Here is a 26,481-nt window from a genome sequence, read left to right as displayed (position 1 = left end):
CACAACCTCTTTATTTTTAATTATTCAAGTGGAAGCACTTGCAGTTCCAGGACAGTCTTCGTTTTCTACCTTTCTTATTTTTCTGCTTGCTATGTTCTTCTATTCTTGCTCACATGTAAGGCACAAAATATTCCAAATTTTAGCCAGTTTCTTTGTTTATATTAGCAAAATAAAATTATATAAAATGTTTATATTTTTATCAAAGTTTTACATGCATATATATTTAAGAAGACAAAAAAGGCAAGAAATCTGATGACAACAAAGACAAAAAAAATATTTTCCTAAGAATCTACTCTCCATTTTCCAGTTGTTCTGACTGGTATTTTATTTTATTTCTCTAAATAATATTTATGTCACAAAAAAACTTGACTCATAATATTTAGCATTCTCCATTAGTATCCAATTATGCTAGGTGGGAATAAAACTTTCTTTTTCCGATTTCCTACTCTAGGCATCACAGGGAAAATGTACTTCATTTTTTTTCTTCAAGTTCATGTTCAGAATTTTCATGATTATGGTTAACCAAATGTCCATTGAAGATTCAAATGGTATGATCACATTTTCTTTCCTGAACTTTTCATTTTTGCAAGAATTAATAATTTCTTCAGTTTCATTTTCTTTGACAGCACCTATGAATAGGTCTAATTTAGTCAGAGATCTTGCCTCTTGCACTGACTGGTTCCTTAAATGTGATAACTCTAGCTATGTTTCTGTGTATATGTGCTTAGGGTGAAGTTTGTTGACTGATGGGCCGCATTCTCAGCTTATTAAGGTTTATTCTGATTTAAAGTTTTAACATGGATGTTTATGTCTCTACATAATATTAAATTTACTTATATTTCTAGGTTCTTCAATTTCTCCTTAGAAGAACCAATGAACTCTCTTTTGGAGTCTTTCATGCTATTTTCTTTCCTATGCTAAGGCTGAAAGTGTATAGACCCTCTAACTCAATTTCTCTGAAAATACCCCACTAGCTTCTGACTGTGAGGTAAAGAGACATAAGTGGAAGACTTTCAAAAGAGCCCTCAATTTTCACTTTTAGTATCTCTAACACTGTACCAACACATAGGCTGGCTTCAGATCTTTATCCTTTTGGAGAAGTCTGTAAGGTAATTCACTTGGTTTATGCTTACATCTTTCTGTGAAAGCACTCTGGTGTGACTTTTGTTCCTCCATGTTTCATTAACAATGAGATTTTAAATTGTTTCTTGTTCTCCTATAAGGTGGGTCATGTAATGACTTAAAGCAAGAAATGTTTTTACTTAACATCTTGAGACTAAAATAAAACTTCTGTGAAGGCTTCTTCCTTGACTATGAGCATCAGTTATCTTTTTCCTTTTCTAAACCACTATTTATTATATCCATATTTATGTTTTTATTTATCACATTTATTAGGATTCTTTATAGAGCCCTATGTTTCTATCAAACTATGATACTCTTAAGGCAGAAAATGGATCTTTTCTTAAATTTAGCTCCATGTAATTTCACATAGGATTTAAGATATAGACAATGCTTAATAACTAATGGCTGAATTGAACTGTTAATTGAGGAATCCAGAGAATGGTGTCCTATGTCATCACTTCAACTCATCTCTCCCTACATTCCCAATACATGCAGAAACCAGCTTTCCAAGGCTGAATTCAAAGGATAACAAAGCAGCTAATGACTTGTATCCACTTTATAGTACATCTGAACAGGAAAGTGTTGCACACTGGTAGAATACAAAGTCTTGTTCAATTAATACCAATAGTCATCCTGCTTTTGCAACCTCTCATCTTTTGCCTTTTATCTCACTTCAACCTTCTGGTTCCACCAAAGACTATGGCTATATTAGTGGATACTCATCAAGCCACACATCACTAAAGTCTAGTCTTCATTACATATATTCCATGCCACTTATTTCTTGCTTTAGAAATTAAAGTTTTTAGTTTTAAAAATTTTAAGTGATAGATAAAAATTGTACATGTTTATGAGCTACCAGATGATATTTCAATAAATACATACATTATACTGTTCACATTTATCATTCCTTTGTGGCAAAAACTTTAAGAATCTTCTTAAAGTTCTTCTTGTATTTTAGAAATATACAATATATTATCATCATTTCTTGTCATGTCACTTAAAATAGAACACCAGAACTTCTATCTAAATATAATTTAATACTCATTAATCAACCTTTTATGCTTTCCTCCCTCTAGATTCTCCAGCCTGTCAATACCACTATCCTACTCTTAATTGCTATGAAATCAATTTTTCTAGATTCCACATATAAGTGAGGTCATGCAGTAACTCTCTTTCTGTGAAGGGCTTGTTTTTTTTAATATAATGATCTCCAGTTCCATCCATGTCACAAATGACAGAATTTTCTGGCAAATAATATTCCTTCTTGCATGACTATATATAAATATGTGCATAATATGGCATATATAATATGTATTAATTTTCTTTATCCATACATCACACATTTAGGCTCTATTTGTTGTAGCCATCTACTTCTTGAAGCTTTCTATTTTTGCTTAGATTGGAATCATATCATTATATTTTGAAATCTGAAATACTTTTGCTATTATACTTGCTGGCTTATGAACAATCAAACAAATGTATGTTGGGCCTATGTGGAACAGGTTTGTTCTAGATATATGTCCATATCTATGGTTATACATAGGTATATTAGGAAGATGATTCTCCTAGCCCATGGAATAAGTGAAGGTATTTGACTAATATGTCTTAGTGGCATAACAGCATTATATATAGTTATTCATGAATTGCTGTGTGAAACCTGAAACACTTTACAACTAACTAAAGGTCTTCATTTGGCACTACAGCGTTTTTCAGGATTGCCTGTACAAAAATGGGCTGTTACCACTGGATCCTAAGCACATGAGATAATCCTCTCACACAGATAATATAATATAGGTTCAGTAGTCAAACTGTACCAGACTCATGGAATGTGAATACTACATCAACAAACATTTAAATTATCTCTTAATCTTTAAGACATTCTTATTTTTTGTCTTTCTTCAGAAATCAAGCCCTATTTCTAGAATTTACAATAAAGTTGTTCACATATTGAGCAGTCTATTTTATTGCATCAATTACTCCCAGGCTCACATATTTCATATGATAATTTGTTATTTACTTATCTTCTAAACCAATAATTAGCCCATAAACTGGAAAAGTCATGATTCTGGAAAAATATACATATGCCTCTTATTTATTCAGCAGGAGGATACACAAATTCAGCATCTTTTTTAGTAATATGAAGCTAATTTGAATAACATCAATATTTGTGAATGAATTTGGCTACTAGTTAAACTCCAAGTAATTAAATCCCATGTTTATTATTCTAAAAGTCCCTGGCCTCTTTAGAAGTTAAAGGCAATTTATTATTCTACCCCTAACCTCCTTTTTCAATCTCTTGTTTTACTGTTTTCCTCAATACACTAGTTTCTCCCAAGGAACTCCAAGAGATATGAAAGTCTGAGGAAAGGTACTCTGATTTTCATCTTCATAACCTACAGCTTAAGGAATTACCTGGAAACTAGTAAGCATTTAATAAGTGATAGTATAATTAGTGAATGTTCCATTATTACTATACTCATTCTGCATTTTGACCTCTCTCATTCATATCACTAGAAATTTATATTTGATATTCTATTTAGTAAAATTTCTCCCATTTCTCAATCCCATGACCTTTTGAATAGTTCTGTGAGGATGTGACCCCTCCCGCAGTTAACTCACACATTGAAGCCTACTACAACCTTTGTCTATCTTCCCTGTTAGGCTCACAGCTCTTTGAGGAAGGGTGATCTAGGAACCAGTTAAGTTAAAAGTGTTAAGAATGCTTGCTAATAAACTGATTCCTTAATTTCAAGCAGAGATTTTTCCAGAGAGCCAGAACAAGGAATTTTACAGGTTTCTGATTTAATCTGTCTTTTGGGTCTCAAATTTGTAATGACATCACCCATCCAACATAAATACCTGATAGCTGTATATATTAAATTATTTAGTTCAAAAAAACTACTGTAGGTTTAGGAGATATAAACCTACAGTAATATGATACATTATTTAATACCTACTCCTACTTATGGCAAGTGTATGTTGGTTTCTGGATTGGCCACAACTTCTCAAACTGTGGAGCGGTTGTCCATCCATTTTCTTGTTGCACATTCATTTTCTTGCATTGACTTTAATTACATTGTTGTTTTCTTCACAGCATCCACTGGAATCCCAATTTCAAAAGAGATGTGGAGGGCTGGGGATTTAGCTCAGTGGTTTCGCTGCCTGCTGCTCAAGCACAAGGACCCGAGTTCTCCCCCACACCAAAAAAAAAAAAAAAAAAGATATGATATCAAAAGGAATGTAATGGGAGGTGACATTTATATGAAACCACCTTACACCAGGAGTTCATACAGCAGATGACAAATGGTGAGCATTGCTGTGTTGCTCTGGAACATTTTACTGTATCTTGCCAGGCTTCTGTCTTCTAGAGAATCCTTCTGCTCCCTCATGGTCAGTTTGGAAAAGCAGGGTGTGGTGGCAATCATATTGGCTTTGACAAATGACTGACATTGAATTCTGGCTAATGACTGTTTTTTGACTTTGAGCATTTTACCTCTCTGGGTCTCGTTTTATTTATCTGTAAAATATCTGAGGGTTTCTGTGAGGTTTAGATATGTTAGTCTATGTAAAATACTTAGGAAAGTGTCTGGAACTATATAAACTGTTAGAGATATTCTGATAGTTATTATTACTAATTTGAACTCCATGGTATGCATTTGTAATAGAGCTCAACAAAATACTACCATGCAGGGTTAAGCATGTTCAAAGAGGACTGCCACTTCCTCTCTATCGTCTGTAATACTACCTTATTTATAAAGGCTTTAGTAGTATAGTGATAAAATTCACTGAGTAATTTCCGTAACTTCCTGGGCTAAGATTTTTCACATAGAAATATGTTTTACTGCAGAATTTGATTTCCTCACAATAGACCATTCTGTTGTCTTAAGTGTTATATCTGTCTGATTAATCAATATTAGGAACCAAGCAAAGAAAATCCTTCCAAAGTATTGAAATATTTATTATTACCCTCATTATGTAGTAAACTTTAATTTACTTTACACATACAATGTACAATAAAAAATTCTTACTACCTTTGACATCTACATGAATGGCAACTGCAAATGAATGTTCTTGAATTTGCTATAAGTAAATATTCTGTCATATTGTAGTTAATATAGGGTTGAGTTAATTTAAACTTTAATCCTCAACTGAACAATGAACACTTAGATAAACTGCTAAATCATATAACCTACTTTATGATCATTTGTCTAGCTTTCATGTAAAAAGTCCTTGTTTATCGGAATAGTCAAGTGAATTTCTCCACCTACTAGTGTTCATGTGATGATTACTTTTGTCAACTGCACTAGGCTGCGGAGTGCCCAGATTAAATGTTATTTCTGGATGTGTCTGTGAGAGTATTTCAGGATGAGATTGAGAGTTGAACTGGTGGACTCAGTAGTTTGGCCTTCCTTTTGTGAATGAGCATTATCCAATTTACTGACACTTCGAATAGAACAAAAACAGAGGGTCAAAATGTATAACAGATAATGTGAAACAGGAAGAAAAGCTGCAAAGGGGAAGGGGAAGTGTCAGGGGTAGGGGAAAGGAAAGAGGGCAATAGAATTAACACAAGAAAATGAAAAAAATGGAAACAAAGTCTTTGTAAATAGGGAGAGCTGGAGGGGTTGAAGGGAGGGAAGGGGAATGGGGAAAAATAAGAACCAAGATATATCACGTAAAGGTACGAATCTCCAATGATGAGTGTAATTATATTGTATATCTAAAATGTACCAATAAAATTAAAGTAAAAAAAAACACAGGAAGGGAGAGTTAATTCCCTTCCTATGTGCCAACTTCAGTTTGGAGATCAGCATTGCCCTTAGACTGGGATTTACATTACTGGATCACCTGGTTCTCAAACCAGAATCAGTCTGGATATACACTTATTCCTGGGTCTCCAGTTTGCAGACAGTAGATTGTGGAACTTCTAAGACTATAATCATATGAGTCAATTCAGGAAAATAAAATGCCTAACATTGTATTACTGGTTCTGTTTTCCTGAAGATACTTGATTATTACAATCAGAATATTCAAGGAACACAAGTTTTTATAGTTATTATAATTATTAACCAGAAGGATATATGTCATCAGAACAAAATAATCACACTGTGGAACCAAAATCTACATGATAACTTTCAATGTAACAATGATATGTACATATTTTTGAATACACCTTTACCTCTGAATTGTTCCAGCTAACCATGAACTTAGAGAAATAGATGAAGTAAAATAGGAAGTCCATTGGATAGAATTCTAACCACAATATTTATAACCTGATATAAAATAACATTTAAGTCCACAGTGTACTAAAAAAATCACAAGAAATTTATAAAGGCTTTCAAGAATGAAAGGAGGTCATTTATACTCTCGACTCTAAGTATATGGGTATCTGTGAACTTGCTTTTCTCTTCATTTTTTTCTCTAGAAGGCCAAAATCAACACATACATCTTACATGTTGGTCTTTGTTCATAGTCCAAGTAACTCTTCACCTATCATAAACAGAAGTGAAAATGAACCCAACAGCAATTTTCTTTTTCTTTATTTCCCTGGTCTGATTTAGGAATTTATAATGAAGGCACTTAAGTCCAAAATTAACCACACAAAACTTTCAGAGACAAGGCTGTCCTGTGGGAGTCTTGGTATATTTTTAACAGGGATAAACACATGAGGAATCTCCAATATGCAAAACAGGAAACTTACTTTCCTTAACAATTAAGAAAATTACAAGTTTCATTTATTTAATGCTACATAAATAATCACTTGAAAACCTAGTGGTTAAAACAGTAAGTCACTGTTTTGCAAAAATTTACACTGTCAGTGAATAGTTGTTTGGATTCATAGTTTCATGTGGGGTCACTCATTTCACAAATGGACCACAAGTTCCCTATAGCCTCCTTTGTATGTCTTGGTACAGACGCAGCTGGGGAGACTTTCCCTCTATGTGCCTCTCTTTGTATAGCATCTCTCACTCTGGGGACTGTAGTCCATTTTCAGCATGTTGTCTGGGTTCCTAGAACATGAAAGCAGAGGCTGTCTGATTTTTTAAGAGCCAAAATTTGACACAGCTTCACATACACCATTTTGATTCTTCAAAACAATTTATGAAGCCATTTCAAAATCAAGGAGAGGAATTAGTACCATGTCTTTAAGGGAGGGCTGGCATGGAGCCATAAAGAGGGAAGGAACTGTTGTTGACCATCTTTGGGAATTGTGTACCACTTTGAGAATCCTATATGTCTCTATATTTTTGTAAAGTTTTAGCCCAGAATAGATGTCAAAAAACTGTTGTTATCCTTAAAATGTAATGATTTAGGGAAATATTCTGGAGCAATTTCTGGAAGGATGAATAATTTATACTTATTTTTACACTATTTTTTCTTGTATTTTCCAAACTTTCCACTTCGTACTTGTACTGAAAATCTAGTAAGGCATTCTTTTACTTTTTTTCCAACTGATTTAAGTGAGTACTTTGAAAAAGGCTAATATAAATAAAGAAAAACTTCAGAACTGGTGAAATTCAAAACAAGTTTGCCTTGTTGTTGAAGGAGAAGAAAGCCTAGATGGTCATTCTCTCCCTGCCTACCCTGTTCCTATATGACTCCCATGTTTGCCTAATGTCAAATGTTTGGAAATATTAGTTTCTCCAAATAGTAGACGGGATGATTATTTTAATGACTCTATCTAATTCTGTTACTTCATTTTGAAAAAAAAATCTTTAGTAGTTCCTCCATATCCTTAAGAACAAAATGCAGATGCTCAACATGAGCTACAGAAAGTTCTTGGTCAGGTTCTAGTATTCTCTTGCTCTTACACCTGGACCTCTGATCCGCTTGTACTTCACCTTCTGCTTTTTCGGTTCCTCATTTCCTCCATGCTTCCTCTCTTCATCTCCCCTTCCTTCCATGTGAACGCTGTCTCTTCACACTGAAGGGAACTATCCCCACTCATCACTTCCTCGTGGAAGTCTCTGTTGAGTTTCCTCCCTTGTTCATTTTTGTTTTTATAGTACCAGATACCTATTCTCTGGAGGCATTGAGATATTTTATGTGGCAATTCAATTCAAATACAATTCTTCAAATGCTATAAGATTTATGAGGGAAGAGCATGTCTGTCTGAGCACTGATACTCCACAGTCTAGGTCATGATGGTAGATGATGCAGATATGGAGTTACTAAATGAAGGAATCCTTCAATAAATAAAATGCAGTGAGTGAGTTGGTCACTTAGTATACACGAGAAAAATAAGTTGATTCATTTCATAACATACATAAAGGGAGAGAATGCTTTCGATGAAACAATACAAGACAAAAATCCACCTGGGTCACTACTGAGTGAGATTGCTTAACTCATCTGAAGTGGCTTTATTACTGAGCAGAAAGACCAAGTGTACTCCAAGTGTACTGCTTCTTGATAGCAAACTCACAATGGATCATATTGTTACCACTCATCTGTGTTTCTTATTCTTCTCTGTGGACATATGAAATTTCAATTCTTCATTCCCTTGAGTGATTTATTTCAGTCAATGAAATGTGAGTTCAGGTGATATGTAGCACTTCTGGGTAGAAAACTTTAACTGCTATTGCAATTTTCTGGAACACTTAATAAAATCTGAGAGCACAAATTCATGGGAAATTGTAAAACTGAGCCATGTCAGTTGCTTCAAAAATGTACAAAGAGAAATCTCTGTCGATTCAACTCTGAGATTTAGAGGTAGTTTGTTAATGCAGGATAATGTAGCTGCTATGGTATGGATAAGTGTCCTCCAAAGGCCCTACTGTAAAAGACTTCTTCCCTAGAGCATGGTGCTGTTGAGAGGTGATAAAACCATTGAGAAGTGAGGTGTAATGGAATGAAGTTACATCATTGAGGCCATGCCCTTGAAGGGGTATATTCGGATCTGAACCCTTCTTCTTCCTCTCTTTGCTTAGCAGCTGCCAGGAGGTACGTATCTTGCTCCACCACTTACACCTTGTCATAATGAACTGCCTCACCACAGGACCAAAAGCTGCAGTCAACCATCAGCTGAAATCTTTGGAACCATGAACCCGAAGGAATCTTTCCTCCATAAGATGATTAGACCAGGTTGTAGTTTTTTAAAAATAGTGACAGAAAGCTTAGTAACACGGTATAACTCAATTAGTAAATATTATTCTAAACTAGACATAAAACAAGTTTGTTTGTTGCTTTTTTTTCTTTTTACTAAATATGCTGAACACAATATTAATATTTTTAGGTCTAAATCAAACAAAAATTTGTTCATTAAATTCTGCATGGCAATGTCAAAAGTTTCATTTCATTACTTACTTCTCAAGTAAAATAATATCATATACTAAACATAATATTTTATAACTTGAATGCAATTTAAAAGAAAAAGAAGTTCTGTTCTGAACATCTGGAGAAGTAAACTATGTATGTCGTGATCTTTATATATGAAGAGGAAAATATCACACACCTTATTTATACTATCTAGCTCTAAATTTCCAATTGCTTCTTAATCCAAAGATGTCCTTACATCTATTCTATACTGTCTACATGCACTGCTGAATTTTTCTACTATACTAAATCCCTGAAAAACCTACATTGTATATTATCAACTAATACAATTTTTAGTGATATTATAAATAACTACTTACATTTTCTGACTTTTTCTTAATAAAATGCATCATAGTGGTTACCAAAAGCAGAGACATAAATTTAAATTTAGTATTAATTATCATTGTAACATGTGCTATTTTTTTACCACTTCATTTAGATCACACTACAATAGCACACTTGGAATGTACACAGATATTTAAATTTATGTTTCTCTGGTATATTTAAAATCGAATTCATTAAAAAAGCATTTATTATCAATCATATTACAGACTTTATGGTAGGGGCTGGATCTTCAAGATTAAAACACAGTCCATGTCTTTATTAAACTTGAAAATTAGTTTATAATTCTTTGTGACCTGAAAGGCAATTTAGATCAAAAATTGATTCAATTTTAATAAGACTGAGAACAATAACTGTACATCACTTCTAAAAGTATATTTAGAAATGTTGATTAATTCAGTTTTCATGTAGCATTTGACTTTGTGGAAGTCAAGTTGACTACTATTGGTTCTATTGTATACATCGGCAAACTAACATTCAGATAGTTTATAATATATTTTGCAATTTTTTTTTTTTTGGTACCGGAGATCGAACTCGGGACCTTGCGCTTGCAAGGCAGGAGCTGAAACCACTGAGCTAAATCCCCGGCCCATTTATAATACATTTTATATGGTTTCACACTTAGAATTAAATAAGATAGATGTAGTGTAATCTTGGAAAAAAAAGATTGAGACATGAAAATTGTAAGACGTCTCCTTGACAGGTCATAAACTTCTTGAGCATAAGAAACAATATGAAATTACAAATTAATAATAGAAAAAGGATATGGGCTGACCTGAACAAAATAAGCAGACATAAATGGTCCAAACACTATGAAATATTCATTAATTTCAATAAAAACAAGTTACAAGATAGACCACATAGATTCATTAGAATGTTGAAGTATACACACACAGACACACACACACAACTGGAAGGAGGTCCAATGCTGAGTGGCAGAGTAAAAGGTAATTCCTAATCTCTCTTTAATTTTCAAATTCTGTATAATAAAATATATATGCCCTTTATAACCAGAAAATAATTATTAAATAAATTCTGGTTTTTGTTCTTTTTCCTTCATTCACTTTATATAGTATGACAAATGGGATTTAATAATTTGATGAAATCTGCAAACAGTGAACAGATTTCACCATCTTAATTTATAAGAATGATTATCTTGTTGAAAATGAATAACATTCAGATAAGGGAGCTGTGCCATGTGATTAGAAAATTCTGTAAATATGAAAATAATATGAAACTATAGTTTTGGCTAATCTCTTCTATAGTTATATTTTTGATTCCTTGGATAAACTAGTGTACAATATATCACCATAAAAATAGAAGGATAAATATTTTCTCCAAGTATGTATTCCTTTTTGGTTAGCCCTTTGGTGTTTCTCACTGTGCAGGGTTACTTTATTTTTTTTAACAAATCTTAAAATTAAATAATTTAATAGTTTATATTGCTCACTTCTTAGAACTAAAATTAAAAAGATCAGTCCTTAAATGATAGTGATGAATATTTATGTGAATTCAAGATACATATAAAAAAAAGATACATATGAAATTGTTTATCTATAAGAGGGAGGCTCCTCTCCATCTTGTTCAGAATTTCATCAGCACTTCCTGGAATAGCATCTATCAGGTGATAAATGCACAGTTGATTTGTGAAATTAATAAATTAGTGAAAAATTTCCGTCCGCTGTGAATCAGGCAGTAAGCTTACAAAAAGGCATAAGACAAGGTTGAAAGTCATGAAAGACTTAGTCTGGGGGACAATACAGTCACTTTACTAATAAATTAACTTTCTGTAACCCACATTTCCATGAATAGAACATGTAGAAAAAAGCCCTCAAACTCTGATAAGCTTTTATGGTTATCTAGATGTTCTCCAATGTGACTGAATTATGCAGCCTATAGCTGACTTGCTATAGGATGTGGGTTTGGTCAGAAAAGGAAATGTTTTTCTCCCTCCCCACCTCCTCCCTTCTCTCTCCTCACTTTGGATGCCAGGAAGTGAGCAGCTTTTCCTCCCCTATGTCAGTCTGCCATGCTGTCCTTCTTTGAAGCCAGTGTACTACAGACTGAAACCTCTACAAGCTGCCAGCCAAATACATCTGTCCACCAAGTTGTGAGCGTCAGATATTGTGTCCCAAGAGATGAAGAAAGTGGAAAAGTGAATAAGAAACAAGATAATAGTGAATATATATATAAAATATATACAGTGATATATATGTGTACATACCATATATACATATATATACATCACCTTTTTTCAATTATCTACAGGAATTATACTGACAAATATCAGAGTTCTGAAATATAGTTTAAACTTTAAAATTACTCTTACTATTGCTTCATTATGTTTAATTGAATTAATATTATCAATGTTGATTATTCTGTTATGCTATTAATCTAAATTAACCAGAATATTTTGATTAATTGAAGATAATTTTATACAGATAACAAAGTTAGGTAGAGACGACTGATGGGCAGTAACAAGGAGGTCAGGTCCAATAGAGAGTCAGAAGAGAGGCAAACCAAGCCTGTGGTTAAAGGCTCAGTTGACAGAAACTAGGCGACGAGATGGAGACATGAGAGGTAGGCCTGCAGTACTCGCCAGAGATTAAAAAAAAGTCTCAAAGCTATGCTATAATTAGCACCATTTGGTCCAATAACCCTGAGAAATATGAAAACAACAACAACAGTACAGAAACAACATAGTGAACACATAGACAAGTGACCAGGACACTCTGACCGTCCATCTTCCTACCCCTTCCAGAAATGTCTTTGTTCTACTTCACACTACATACACTTGCTATGTAATTTGTTTCCCTATTTAATCAATATTAGCTAAGTAACTGTATTTACAGCTTATAGGTTTGTTGTAATTTAACCGAAGATAACCTGTGATGTGATTTTACTGTATAAAAATCCCCTCCACAAAGAGCCTCAGGAGCAAATCACCTTAGGACTCCTGCCTCTCAAGAGCTCTCTCTTATAAAAAAATATTCATACTGTCAGCCTCCTTTGTCCTCGATTCCATTCTTCAGTATCCTGAATCATTAACTCAGTATATCTAAAATGTCAGGAGTTATTTCCCTGTAGTAATTTCATATATAATGGGAATCATGAAAGAAAATAAAATCTAAGGACTAAGGTGCTGACTAAAAAATATATTAGGATGTTTAAAAATATGTTCATGAATCTTGAGACTTTACTGTCATAAACTGATTTTTGTAGCTCCATGTTTCTTTTTGAAAAGTGACTTTTACCTATAAAATAAAAGAAGCCTCTAGTCATAATTGTACAATTTTCTCTGTTTGTATTTACAAAAGTATGAAAACTTCTATTTGTTTTTCTATGTTAAGACAACTACAGTGGTAGTTAAGTTATTTAGAAAATCCTTTCTGTTATAGAATCAGTAATCAGTTATTATAGGTGACTCTGTATATCTGCAGGACAAAAGACTGAAGGAGAGAGAACTCAAAAATGAGAAAGCGTTTAACATCAAAGCTTCCTATATGTTGACTACAAGAAGATAGGAGGCCCTATTTTCTTGTCTACAAACCACATAGGTACAATCTTCACAACAGAATAACAAAATGTAAAGTCATCGCCTCTGAAAAAATACATACATGTATATTAGAATTACTGTGCTAATTCTGTGAGAATTCTTTTGAATACAAACCTTTGTGTTAATTTATATATTGATATATTGAAATGTCATAATTAGCATGTCTGTCAGCATCAGAGATTCAGAACTGAGCATATTTTAGTCTGCTGACCAAAGTTAAATGTGTAAAAATAACATTTTTTTTACTATTTGTAACAGTTTTATAGTTTTACTGATTAATAGTTGACATATCATAAATTACCTAATTTTAAGGTGCACAATTCGATGTTTTGACACATACATACACCTGTAAAACCATCACAATGAAGCTAATGAGCATATTCATTGTCCCCAAATTAATGAGGATGCAACTGCTAACTATGATCCTTCCTCTTCCCCTTCCTTTCCTACCCACCCAGAATTGTTTCTCTTTGGCAACTATAGATCTCCTTTCTGTCACTATAGATCAATTTCAGTTTTCCAGGACTTCATATGCATAACACGTTTTGAAGCAAGAGGCAGTATTTTGAAGGAGATTTGTGGCAATGTGTCTTTTACTGTAATATATTTATTTTTCTGTGTAAATGTTTGAACTACATGATGTTTTCATTCATCTTAGGGAGTCGGTACATATACTGAACAGATCTTGATTCTTTTTATTCACTTTATACCCTCCCAACCCACCTCCTTCCCTCTGTCTCTCGATCCCCTTTCCCAATTTCCTTTATTATTATCTTTATTATTACTACCTATAAAGACTGCCTTCACTGAGGGTAGGTGGCACATGATCTTTTTGCCTCCCGCTCCCTTTTCTCCCTCCTCCCACCTCCAAACTCTTGGTCCTCTTTCCATTTCCAAAAGATCTCTCTCCCTGTTTCCTCTTATCAACCTTCTATTTTGCTCTTTATTTCTACATTGGATTTCTCAAATGAGAGAAACAATACAAAATTTATGCTTGTGTGTCTGATTTATTTCACTTAACATCATGATTATGTGTATCCATTTTCTTACAAATGTATAGAATCTACTCATTTTTAAAGATAATTCTTTGTACCAACCTTAGACTAGCGGTAACCTTTTCATTCCAACACAACGTGAAGAATTTTATTTACTTTTACATCAGTCAATAAACATTTGTACTTACTCTGACTTCTGACCTACTCTTTCTTTATTGCTCTTTTCTGATTGGAAGACCCTGGTAGATGCCAGAAGAAAATAATGTTCTTTTCCTAGAGTTCTATTTAATAAGCATACCTTACTTAAAATTTGCAAAGTTCCTGCAGAAGACTTCATACAAGGCTCCTTATACAATCCTTTTTGACATATGAAGATGAGAAGAACCAAATAAATTATACTTTGAAATAATATACAAATAAAGGCTTTGGGGGTAAAATATTAAATTCTTCTGAGAACTCATATTTATTGGTCTCTTACACACATGAGTAACATATTACTAATAATTTTACCGAGTATCTTAAGTGTCACTCTCTTGCTAGAAAGATCTTTTTTTTTTTTTTTTTTTTTTGGTACCGGGGATCGAACTTCGGACATTGCACTTGCGAGGCAGACGGCAGAACCACTGAGCTAAATCCCCAGCCCCTTAGAAAGATCTTTTTATAAACTCTTAAAACATTTTATCCAGCATTGTCAATTTTATTCAATGGAAGCCATCTAAAGAAAGAATCCTCTGTGTAGCCTCAGGTGAGACTGTGCCACCGGAAATTGTTAGCAAAGTTTTTGAACAATTGTCTTTTAAGAATTTTAAGAATTGTTAAGCCTAAAGAATTAGTACACCTGCTACTACCAAACAATATTTAAACTAGTAACATCCACTATTCAGGCTTTTCTAACTAAATTCTTCAAAGATTTCCTACACATTTTTCTCATTCTGTGAAAAACTGTCCTTTTCCACTTATTTGAGGATCTAAATTAGAATATTTGTAGAACTAATGGGAAGATATAATTGACATTTTTTCTTATTAGACTATATTCAATAGGCTTAACAATGATTCCAAAAAATATTAGTAAATGTGATGATCTACAAAGTATTTTTAATTAAGAAAACAATTATCTATCACCTTTAATTTCTAGAAAAAATTGTTTAAAACTTTATATGATGGGATGGGCTCTGCCGAGCAGGAGCAGGGGCAGGGCCATAACTATGGTCAGAATGAGCAGCTTTCTTCTCACAGATGAGCAGCACAACTTGGGCACAATCATGTGTAGAGTAGTGAACCCAGAACCCTTCTCCCTCCCTGTCCTGTGCTCAGGGGTCCCTGCTGCTGGGGAAGGGGTCCTGGAGGATGAGTAGATAAAAGGAAGGAAAGCACAACTAAACCCACAGATGCTCATGGGATTAAGAAAGATCGAGTACTTGCACTGGGGAGGTGGCTGCTGGCTGCCTGAGCAGAGTTGAGGCATCAAAATGCCCACTGGTGCAGCACCAGCACTGTGCCAGGGAGGTGGAGCCTTCATTCCAGTACTTCTGGCAGCACTGAAGAGCCACCAGGGGCAGGGGCAGTGTAGGTCCTGGGAAGCCCCTTAGTCCTGTGTGTCCCTTCTCCTCCAGAGCCTATTTCTAAAGTCGCCTTTTCTGTCGGATAAATCGCAAAACTTTTAATTTTATTTGAGTTGTTCTTTTGCTTTTACATAAGTGCATTGAAGAATATTTGAATTGACTTTATATTATGCATAAATATTTATATTTTATCTAAATAACTGCACTGTAACAAACTTTGTGTTAGACATTTGGAACTGTTCCTAATTGGGGGCTCATCTTTCTCTCCACAGCAGTTTTCCCCTGGCGCAAAATGTTGTAGATTAATTTTCATCGTTGGAGGGGGGGTGGATGTGGGGTAAGGTCTCAGTTGTTCCTCTGCTATGTTCCTCTCCCAGCTCCCTCTCTCTAGGGACCAGGCATTCTGAAGGGGGTTGGGGGGTAGAGAGGGTGGGGACTGGGCAAGATCAGAGGGGCCATTTCTGACATTTTTTCCCTCATCTTCACTGCCCCCTTGAGTTAGGTGGATTTTCTTTATTGGCAAGAGTACTTGGTAGGGAAGGCAGATAAAAAGTAAGACAGCCCAGTCCACCCTTTGTTTCCCTCTCCCCATCAGTCTCCTAACAGCAAGCAAACACACCATCAACACGAATAAGTTTGTATGTTTCTTTGACAACAAAAGGGACTGACTTTTTCTATAACCAAACATGGCGTTTCAGTGACTTTTTGATAATGTACATTTTTTTGTGAATTTATATTTCTTTCTTTCTGTATTTTTAGGACCAATCTCATTCTTAATAAGGTTAAAAAAGAAGAAGAAGAAGAAAAAAAAAAAAGACCAGAGAAAAAAGTCTCCTGTTTTTGCTATGTGATATTCCACAAGTACAGCTGTAGAAAAGTGCTTGTCAGGTGAATAAAAGCCACATTTGACAGAAAAGAGAAAAAAAACCCACCACACTTTATATGAACTTCTAGTTCAAGATTTTGGAATGAGCATATGCATTCAATTGTTCTTTAGAACAATCGAAGAAACTAAAAACTTATCAAAGAAATATATGAATCCTTTAGAATAAAAGAAAAATTTTAATTATCAGGAAGCCAGAAAGTTTGATGCCTCATTAGAAGAAGGAAAACAGGAAAAATTATAGTAACATGGAAGTATACAGAAGTAAATGGTACTATGTAATATGATGCAGAAAACCAGCCCTTCCACTACACAAACATACAAATGCTATGTAAGAATAACAAGGTTTTTAACAAGTACCCAGAGCCAAGGCTGGAATGAGAAAGACAAAGATTCAGGAGCCCAAAATAAAAAGACTGGTGCAGAGGTCGCAAAGGACCTTAGATTAAATGTAGGGCTCTGAAGGAAGCTAGTTGTCTGATGCAGAAAAAAAAAGTCCCCAAGAGATAACTAGAACACTTAATTTTGGCCAGACTTGTTTATAAGGTCTAAATTCATTCTATCTCTATGGTAAGATAATGTCAAAAAACATATATATTAAGTAATCAAGAAGAGGGAAAAATTTTAGAGCCACTCTAGATGCAAGAGAGAAGCAATGTTATTGAGAAACACACACAATTAAGATAAAACTGGTCTCCAAAGTAACTTATCGTCTGAGGGTGAATTTATCATAGATGATAATCATAAGCATCAAGAGAAATGACAGGCCGGGGATATAGCTCAGCAGCACAGTGCCTGCCTGGCATGAGGTCCAGAGTTTGATCCCTGGTACCAAAACAAAACAAACAAACAAACAATACAAAACAACAACAACAAAGAGAAATGAACCACCATGAGGGATATCTAGCAGACATAAATAACGAAAAAAATGTGCCATTGAAACTGGAAAATGGTAGAGTACAACTATAAAATAAATTTACATAATTTTTACACAGCTAAAGAATAGAAGAGTAGCATAGTAATAGAAATTACAGAAATTGCAGATTTAAAAAAAATACAATGTAAAATACATATTTAAGGAAACCACACAGAATGCAACACCAATGAAAGGAAGACATTAAAAGATAAAAAAAGAAATCAAATACAAAAGAATAGAAGACCAACATACCGAATGATCGTTCATGATGGAGAAAATAAAGAGCATTAGAACATGAAAGACTGAAATATATAATACCTGAGAAGTTTTCAGAGTTGAAGAAAATCTAGGAAATCTAAATTTAGGAGATTGTAGGAGCTCAAAGGGATAGATTTTAAGCCATTCTAGGGCTGATTGATGTAGCTCAATGGTAGAGCAGTGGGACAACATGTGAGAGGCCCTGGGTTTAATTCCCAGTAATAACAAGAAAATAAACCCTCCAAAACCATGAAATTACACACATTAGTGCATTTGAAGACATCTTTGTACAGAAAAAACCCTTAAAATATACCAGAATGAAAAAAGCAAATCTACAGTGATGTGAATAAGACTATAAAACAGTCTTCTCAGACACAAAATTCTATTACAGAAGACAATGGAGCAGAATATGTAAAAAGTGTTCAGAGAAAATCACTGACCAACACAACAGTATTATTTTAGAATGTGAATAAAGAATTTCCCATGCTACTTCTAGAAGACTTTCAATTTTTCTTTAATACACACAAAATTATCCAAAGAGATACATGTAAGTTGCCAAAATAAATGTTGAATAAAAACTCAGGAAAATATATCATAAATTTTAAAAAACATTGGCAAAAATATTTGGAATAACTTCCAAAAAATGGTGGACTACCTTGGAGACAATTTAAACATATCATTGTCCTGTTTTTTCTATCTTCACTCTTTATTAGAAGTATTTTATACTTTTTTAGAAAATATAAAGTTGTGCTCTATGTTAACATATTTATGTTCAATAAAATGTAATAAAGGGTGTGTATAATTTTTAAGTTAATTAAAGCTAGAAAAAAGTGAACAAGCAATGTTGCATAAGTCCAATACAGGGTAGTAAATTAAGTTTTAAAAAAATTTAGAGTATAACGTGAGAATTCCAACTCTACTGGCAATCATAATACATGTAGCTGAATGAAGTACATTTATTAAAAGACAGAAATTCTGAGGTCAGACATAGGAAATATTAAATTATTGACAGAGCATAGTCCCAATATTCTCTATAGAACTTTTCACACTTGGGTAAAAATTCTTAAATAAAACATAAATGGAGCAATGCATTGGTGATACAGTTAATTAATATGTGTCAATAAGAAAATGGGTAATATAGATAAAATATTCATATGATGAAACAACATAACCGACATCTGTACATGTTTATAATGGGTCTAAAAAATTTAATGTAGAATGAGGTTAGCAAATTTGATTATATGTTTATTTTCAGAATGATACTATTTATATGAACACAATACAATTTTTACATAAGCATAAACAAAAAGAAATTAAGTGAATACAACCTATGAAAATGAAGAGTAGACAACAGAAAGTGGCAATGTAGTTCCCTATTACCATATTATTCCTTACTTGTTTTATGATTACAGATGATATTAAACATCTAATAGAATTTAGCACTTGGTAATTGAGTGGTGGAAATTGACAATTATTAATTTTAGTGACCTGAATATTTAATATTTCTTACTTCAACAAAAATGATCCAAATAATCTTGCATTACTTTCCTACCTCTCAAAAACTAAAAAATTCATGTAACAATGAAAACTGTGATGTGAAAGTATGAAAGTATAAAGAGACTGACAACTTTTAAAAAATAGAGTCAATAGACATGATCTCATATTTGTAGATTCTATCACAGAAGTCAGGATATGTCATTTAAGTGTACAATAGTAACTACAAGGAAAATACTACAATAAACTGTTGAAAACATCTCTAGAAAATGAGACTAGAAACTGATGGACAGATAGTTATATTTTGAGTACATTTTCCATAACTATAAATTATTATTGTCTGAAGATGCATGCATTACCCTGAGATACACATATTTTAATTTTTAAAAGCAGAAAAATGAACAACAGGAAAGAAATGCACAAGGATTTTGTAATTTTTTCTGAAAAAAAGGAATTATGGCTTATTTTTTCTTATGCTTTTCTAGGCACTGCTTTTATAATGAGAGAATTAAACAAACACTTTTCCTTGATATGGTTTAGTTGTTTCTTGTGTACAGAAATACCGTTTCTATTTTTAAGTATATGGATCCAAGTATTATTATCTCTTAATCTTTTCACAATATTCTTTGAACTGTTTGCTTCTCCAATTATGATTTACACTCCAAATTTTATTGTCTACTAAATACCCAATACATTGGATTAAATGATGATTATCATTTTTATTCATTTCATTGTTTATACTATTTTTATCCAACTGATCCTAAAGCTCATAGACAAAAACCTAATAGTAATAATAAAGCAATAATTAAATGATGAACACAGAGTGCTTATCAATTGCTACATTTTCTTCCAAGATTTCTTTCACAGTTAAAATGTTTAATTCTCTTAGTACCCTGAAATCAATATTGTTAACATCTACATTATGGATGGGGAAACTGAAGTGAAAGGAGACTACAGCTATCAACTATGCAAATACAGGGAAGAGCAGGTACCATGCATGGCTCCTAAACTCAAGCAGCCTGGTTCTAGAATCTTGCTCTTGCTCTGTCTCATACAGAGAATAAAATTGGTTCTACCAATAAGATCCTTAGTTTTTTACTACATTGGATACAACATAATTATTTAATTGATTCTTTGAAGGGTCACAATATCTAAGTAATTTTATTTGTTCAATCATTTAATTGAAAATCTTTTTAATAAATTTTTTACTTGATAGACTTCCTGAAAATATTGCAGTCTGAAATTTTTGGTTTATATCATGATGATGAAAATTCATTTGCAAACTGCCTTAGGGTTCATTACAAGATAATAAAGCAACTCAAAGACATCATCAACATAGACTAACAGAAGGCACTATGAGAAGGCAGACCCAAGGGATCTATATTTTTCCCTAATCTGGCCCATGTTATGGCTTCACTATAGCAAATCTTTACTACTTTGACATACATACTGTACAAAGTACACACACACACTTTAACTAGAACAGCTTTTGTTAAAATGAGTGACGCTTGGGCCAGGGATTTAGCTAAGTGGTTTTGCCGCCTGCTGCACAAACGCAAGGACCCGAGTTTGATCCCCGGTACCAAAAAAAAAAAAAAAAAGAGTAACACTTTTCTAATCAAATTGCCATTTAAAGAAATATTGCAAACTGAAATTTTTGATTTAAAATTTATCAAATAAAGAGATTTTTATTCATCGGTTGTCCTACAGAAACAACAAAGAGAAAGAAAAAGGTAATGTGGGGGTGGTGGTGATACAAGACAAAGGCAAAGCCAAAGATTCTCTGTTCTCAGTTTCAGTGTTTGTGGACACAACACCTGAGCACAGAATCTGCACGTTTCCCGTTTCCAGATGCTTGGGAGGCATCCGTAAAATCCAAACAACTGCTTTCTCTTAATTTCAGGAGGCCACAGACTGTCCAAAAACCCTGCTAGCCAATGGAATGGCTGGAGAGGATACTGGAAGAAACGAAGGACGATCTACAAGGTCACAATATAGAGACTTGTGCCTTAATGGCTTTGCTATATGTCGTGTCATTCACTGAAGTGACAACCAGAGAACAAGTGTGCCTCAAATTGAAGGTGATCAATTGGCAATTATACATTTTTGACTAAAGATATATATACTCGACCTTAATATCTCTACCACGAACACCTAACTTCTCAGCTCTTTCTACAAATAGTTGACTTCAAGGGCCTGGGATTTAGCTCAGTGGTTCTGCCGCCTGCCTTGCAAGCACAAGGTCTGGAGTTCGATCCCCGGTACCCCTCCAAAAAAGTTGACTTCATTCTAAAAGAGTAAATAAAGAAATGATCAAGAAACACTCAGTTTTTTTTTTTTTTTCTTTACTATTTCAAAGACTTTCCTTTCATTTGGAATAGTTTAGTTTTAGAAATTGAACAAAATAGTTTTTATATATCTCCTTCCCCAATATATTCAGGGACTTTCCTACTACTGACATTCTGAACCATAATGGTACACTTGTTTCACTTGATAAACCTACAATGATATGTTATTATCACACAAAGTCCATAGTTTATGTTATGGTTCATTCTTGGTATAGTACATTCCATGGGTTTTAACAAATGTATAATGACATGTACCTGTTATAGTATCATTTAGAATAGTTTCAATTCCCTAAAAATCCTTTATGACCTGCCTATGCATTGCTCATGCACATATTTTGAAAGAAAATTATTGAAGGAAATAAAAATCTGAAAGGCAGTTGAAAAACATAAATCTCAAGAACAGCTACAGTTTTGAGAAAGCAATTAATTACTCTTACATAGTTGTAATATTGCTAAAACATAATCCCCTTGTACATATTTTAAAACAGAAATATATTAGCTAAAAGAAAGTACCAGGAGATAAGAAAAATAATAAAAAGAGGAAAATAAAAACATTACAGAGATGAAAGGTACAGTAGAAACAAAAATATCACAATACAACTACTTGGATATCACAGTTAGGGATGTGGCAGAGCAACTTCATGAAATAAAACTGAACTAACTAAAAAGTACAAAATTGAAAACAAGTTTGGACAGTATGACAGATATGGAAGATAAACAAATGAGATCCAACATGTTCATAATTGGTGATCCTGAAGAAAAGAAAGAAGTAGTGGAACAAACGGCCAAAATTCTAGAGGGCTGGGAAATCCATACTAAAGAAACAATGTAACACAAAAAACACGAAAAAAGTCCTTATGTAAAAGAATCATAAATAAATACAGTAAACATCAAGAAAATTTAAGGAAGACTGAGCAACTGTGGAACATAGTGTGACAATAAAAAACAAAACAAAACAAAGAAAGTTAAGTGTTATGTGGACATCCAACAGAAAAAGGCAAGTCAAAATCAAAAGTGAGAATTTTAGGTGTATCTAAAACTTCAGCACAACTACAGTACTTTCAATATGGCAATACAGTACTTTCAAGATTCCTCAGTAATGTTTATAAATAGGTATATATTTCTGAAAGAAAACATAAATGTGATTTTAAAAAGGTAACTAATGTTTCAGGTAAAAAATATTCAGGTGAATAGAAAATATACCATCTACGATTATATATTTGATGCAAGGATACAACACTAACAAGTGAAATCCAACAACCTAAAACATAATGGTGAATAAACATTTGTTGCTCAGGAATGAATTCTTTCAAATTTGAAGTGAATCTAAACTAAGACCACGGACATTGAGCTGCAACCTAAATACAATAAATCTCAGTAACGTACAACTGATAATAGAGTTTATATTCAGGAGGTATGAGTAGTGTTGACAACCATAAAATACATATGCTAATTCATCTTACCATTGTAACAAGGACTTGAAAGGGCTGTTTAACACTTAAACAACTATCCTAAGAAAAGACTCCAAACTATTAATGTGTGCATAGTTTGTGTGTTTAGTTATAACATTATATTTTTGGAAGTAAAATGTAGCAATTTCTTCAGTTCCATTCAGCTTCATTCTTCCTAGTTTAATAAAATAAAAAAGATACCATTCTTGCAGATCATGTTATTGTATTTCCAAACACTTCTTATTTTAACAAAGGATGATTTTAAGAAATTATTCCTACAAAAACAACCCTCCCTTCTCTTCCTCTTCCACCCTCCCTAAATTATCTTATTATCTAAATTTAGCCATGAGGATAATCTCCAAATCTCATGATTGTTATTTATAGATGATAAGATTTCTTTTTAAAGTTTTATGTTTAACTTGAATTATTTTTAAAAAGTATACATTATGCTGCTCCATTTTAATTACTATGCTGTTAATATAAATACATAACTAAATAAATTATCAAATATTTCATAGACCATTTTCTCTTATAGAAGAATTTAAAAGGTACAAATGTATGTTTATACTATTAAGTATAATAGAAAAATTGAAGTATGCAATCAACTTTATATACCTCAAATTATTTTTGCAACTTGATTTTTTAAAATCTAAGATCAGATCAAATATAATAATCATTTTCTAAAAGACCAAGTGAATTTATATAAAGAAAGTTACATGGAAATTCTTAAAAAGATATTCTAGTACTTCCCTAGAATGTTCAGAGGAAGTAATGCAATGCAGTTGTTTAAAAATGATGAGCATTTGTGCTACGATGTGATGTTATGCATTTATATAACCTCATATGAAACCCAATATAAAAGTTGTTGTATTTGAAATCTTTAGACTGTACAGCCATGATTATTGCTAATAAAAAGAAAAGAAATTACTGAAGCATCAAAGATAAAATGACTCAGTATTTACTATACAAACTGTACCAATATTTTTAGTGTGTATATGCTTGTTTTTTGAAAATGGATATATTTTCATTTGTATGTGAGGGAAGAGGGACAGAAGAGAGATGCTTAACTATCTTCTCTCATTACAAAATAGCACACAAAAATTGGTGAAACCTTCAACAACTTAAAAGATGATAAACAAATCCATCAGATAAATGAAAATTGCTCAAAACAAGCAGTTCAATATTCAACATATGGCACTTTTTTCAAATATCTTTGAGAAGCATCGTCAGTATAGAATATAATTATGAATATCTCATTTACCAAATTGATTTTGTGTAATTCTACTGTTCTTTCTATTTTTTCTCAATATACTTCTATTTAGTCATTCTGTGAATGTTTCTCAGAAGACAGAGACAGGATGCTGATTATTTAAACCTAAGTAATTTTCATTTAAAGAAGCAAGAACTTTGAATTCCAATTTTCTCTCAACCCCCATGTTACAGTACCCTATTAACATAATGGGTAATATATACATGGCTAGTTTCAGAACTCTTAAAAGTTTTGTTCCGAAGTCATCAACTTCTGAAACTTTTCATAAAGTATTGTAAGAACCTTATATTGACAAGCTTAACTAGTGCAAATGGCTCAGGAGACTCCAGAAGCTATTATCTTAAAGTAGGATAAAAAGCTAATGCCATACAAAATTTGGTGAGCCCATTTGACCTCCAATCCTGCTTTCTTCCTTTATCAAAACCCTCCCCCAGGAAACTTTTTATAATCATGCCTTTAAATTATCCTTGGACACTGCATCAAAATGTACCCATCAACCCTTTGATGGGAAAAAATTAACAATCACATTTTCCCATCTGCTGTTACAAAAAGGGCGTGTAGCAATCTGAAAGTACCAGAATAAGCACTGTCATCCCATCTTGCCTATTAGTTTTACTGCAGCAAAGACTAGTGAAACACTGAAAAAATATACCTGTAGTCTCTCTTTCCCTGGTTTGATCCTAACCTCCCCTGAATACAGATTCAATACATTTTTTTCCTCACAAGGAATAAATGCATTTTAAGCATCAGCACCATAGAAACACAGCATCAATAAAGCAGTCACTTCTCCCCCAACCCCAGCTTTTACCTGTTATGCTAATACAAAGACACGAAAGGAAGAAAAGCAGCAGCTTGCCCAGCAATATTCTCATTGCAGCAGACAGTGCAATTTTGTACTTACAGATCTTAACCAGGGAAATGTCTCAGGATCTTTACAATTTTTCTGCAGAACTCTGTTTCAAGCCCTCAGCCAGGCATGCCGTGCATCCAGGCAGAACCAAGCCGTATGGAATGTCTATGCAGCTGGGAGATAATGGGACTCTTTTTTCCCAGCTGGGACTGCAAGCCTGTTATCCACTGAGTACTGCGTGGCTCCTCTCTGGTCTTAAGCATGAAATACGCTCCTCTCCTGCTGCATTCCTGACGGAACCTAGACAATTAGTTCTTGAGGCACATGTGCAAAGCTCCCGTTTGGAATATTCAAAAGGAAAATTCTCCCCACATTGAAAGCCAGCTCTATCTTCATCATCCTTCACAGAATCAGAGAGCACTGAGAGCAGCTGCCATTCCAGTGGCATGAAAGATTAAATTCATCCTCCTTTCTTTGACTACAGATAGTCACTACTGTCGGGTCATCAGAAAATCTCTCTTATTGAAAACTGGGTCAGACTAACTACTTATTAGGTTTCCAACAGGAAAAGAAGTAATTTTTTTCCCCTTTGGTTTCACTGCATTGTCATTTGCAAGCAAAGATTAAGCCAGTCAAGGGTCTGCGCTGATTTAGTCTGTATTCAAACATAATCTTTCTGAAGCATGGCAGTAGCTCCTGCTACTAGTTAGAGTGAAAAGAAAAGGGAAATAAAATCAAAGGATCATAGGCACTATCACTAAAACCTTTCTCAATTATATTTTTTAAATATGTGCCCAAGACTTCTTAAAGACATGAAAATATATAAGGAAAGTGAACTAAAAGAAGTCAAAACAAGCACTGCTGCTCTCATAACATAATCTTGGGAGGTGGAGAACAAGTGTATATGTGTTTGTATAAGATCTCTGTAAAAAAAAAAAAGAATGTTCTTTGTGTTTCACACAGAGCACTTTGGCTAAAGTTTTTAATATATTTTATACCTGTCATTCATTTTTAAAGGAACTAACTGCTTGGAAAATAAAAGCTAAGTGACATGAAAAGTATATGCATGCATACAGTAATACTAACACATACAGACATGGCTACAAAATGAGAATAGAATG

The 26,481-nt window shown here is 33.4% G+C and overlaps 1 protein-coding gene across 2 annotated transcripts in view; it reads right to left on the bottom strand.

Annotated features, from left to right (window-relative positions):
* Cntn6 (contactin 6) overlaps positions 1–26,167 on the bottom strand; it is a 338,831-nt gene extending 312,664 nt beyond the window's left edge. The window contains exon 1 of one of the 2 annotated variants that reach the window (XM_004854219.3): positions 25,412–26,167. The gene's annotated coding sequence lies outside the window, so the exon portion shown is untranslated. The remainder of the gene's footprint in view (positions 1–25,411) is intronic. The other variant, XM_004854220.3, reaches the window with a different exon arrangement.
* Positions 26,168–26,481: the final 314 nt, after the last annotated feature.

The sequence above is a fragment of the Heterocephalus glaber genome, unplaced genomic scaffold (assembly GCF_053883595.1).
Source record: "Heterocephalus glaber isolate CG9 unplaced genomic scaffold, H.glaber_assembly_v1.0 deba00001472, whole genome shotgun sequence".
In the NCBI taxonomy this organism is placed as follows: Eukaryota; Metazoa; Chordata; class Mammalia; order Rodentia; family Bathyergidae; genus Heterocephalus; species Heterocephalus glaber.
Note: the sequence above shows the minus strand (reverse complement) of the source record. Positions and strands in the feature narration are given on the sequence as shown.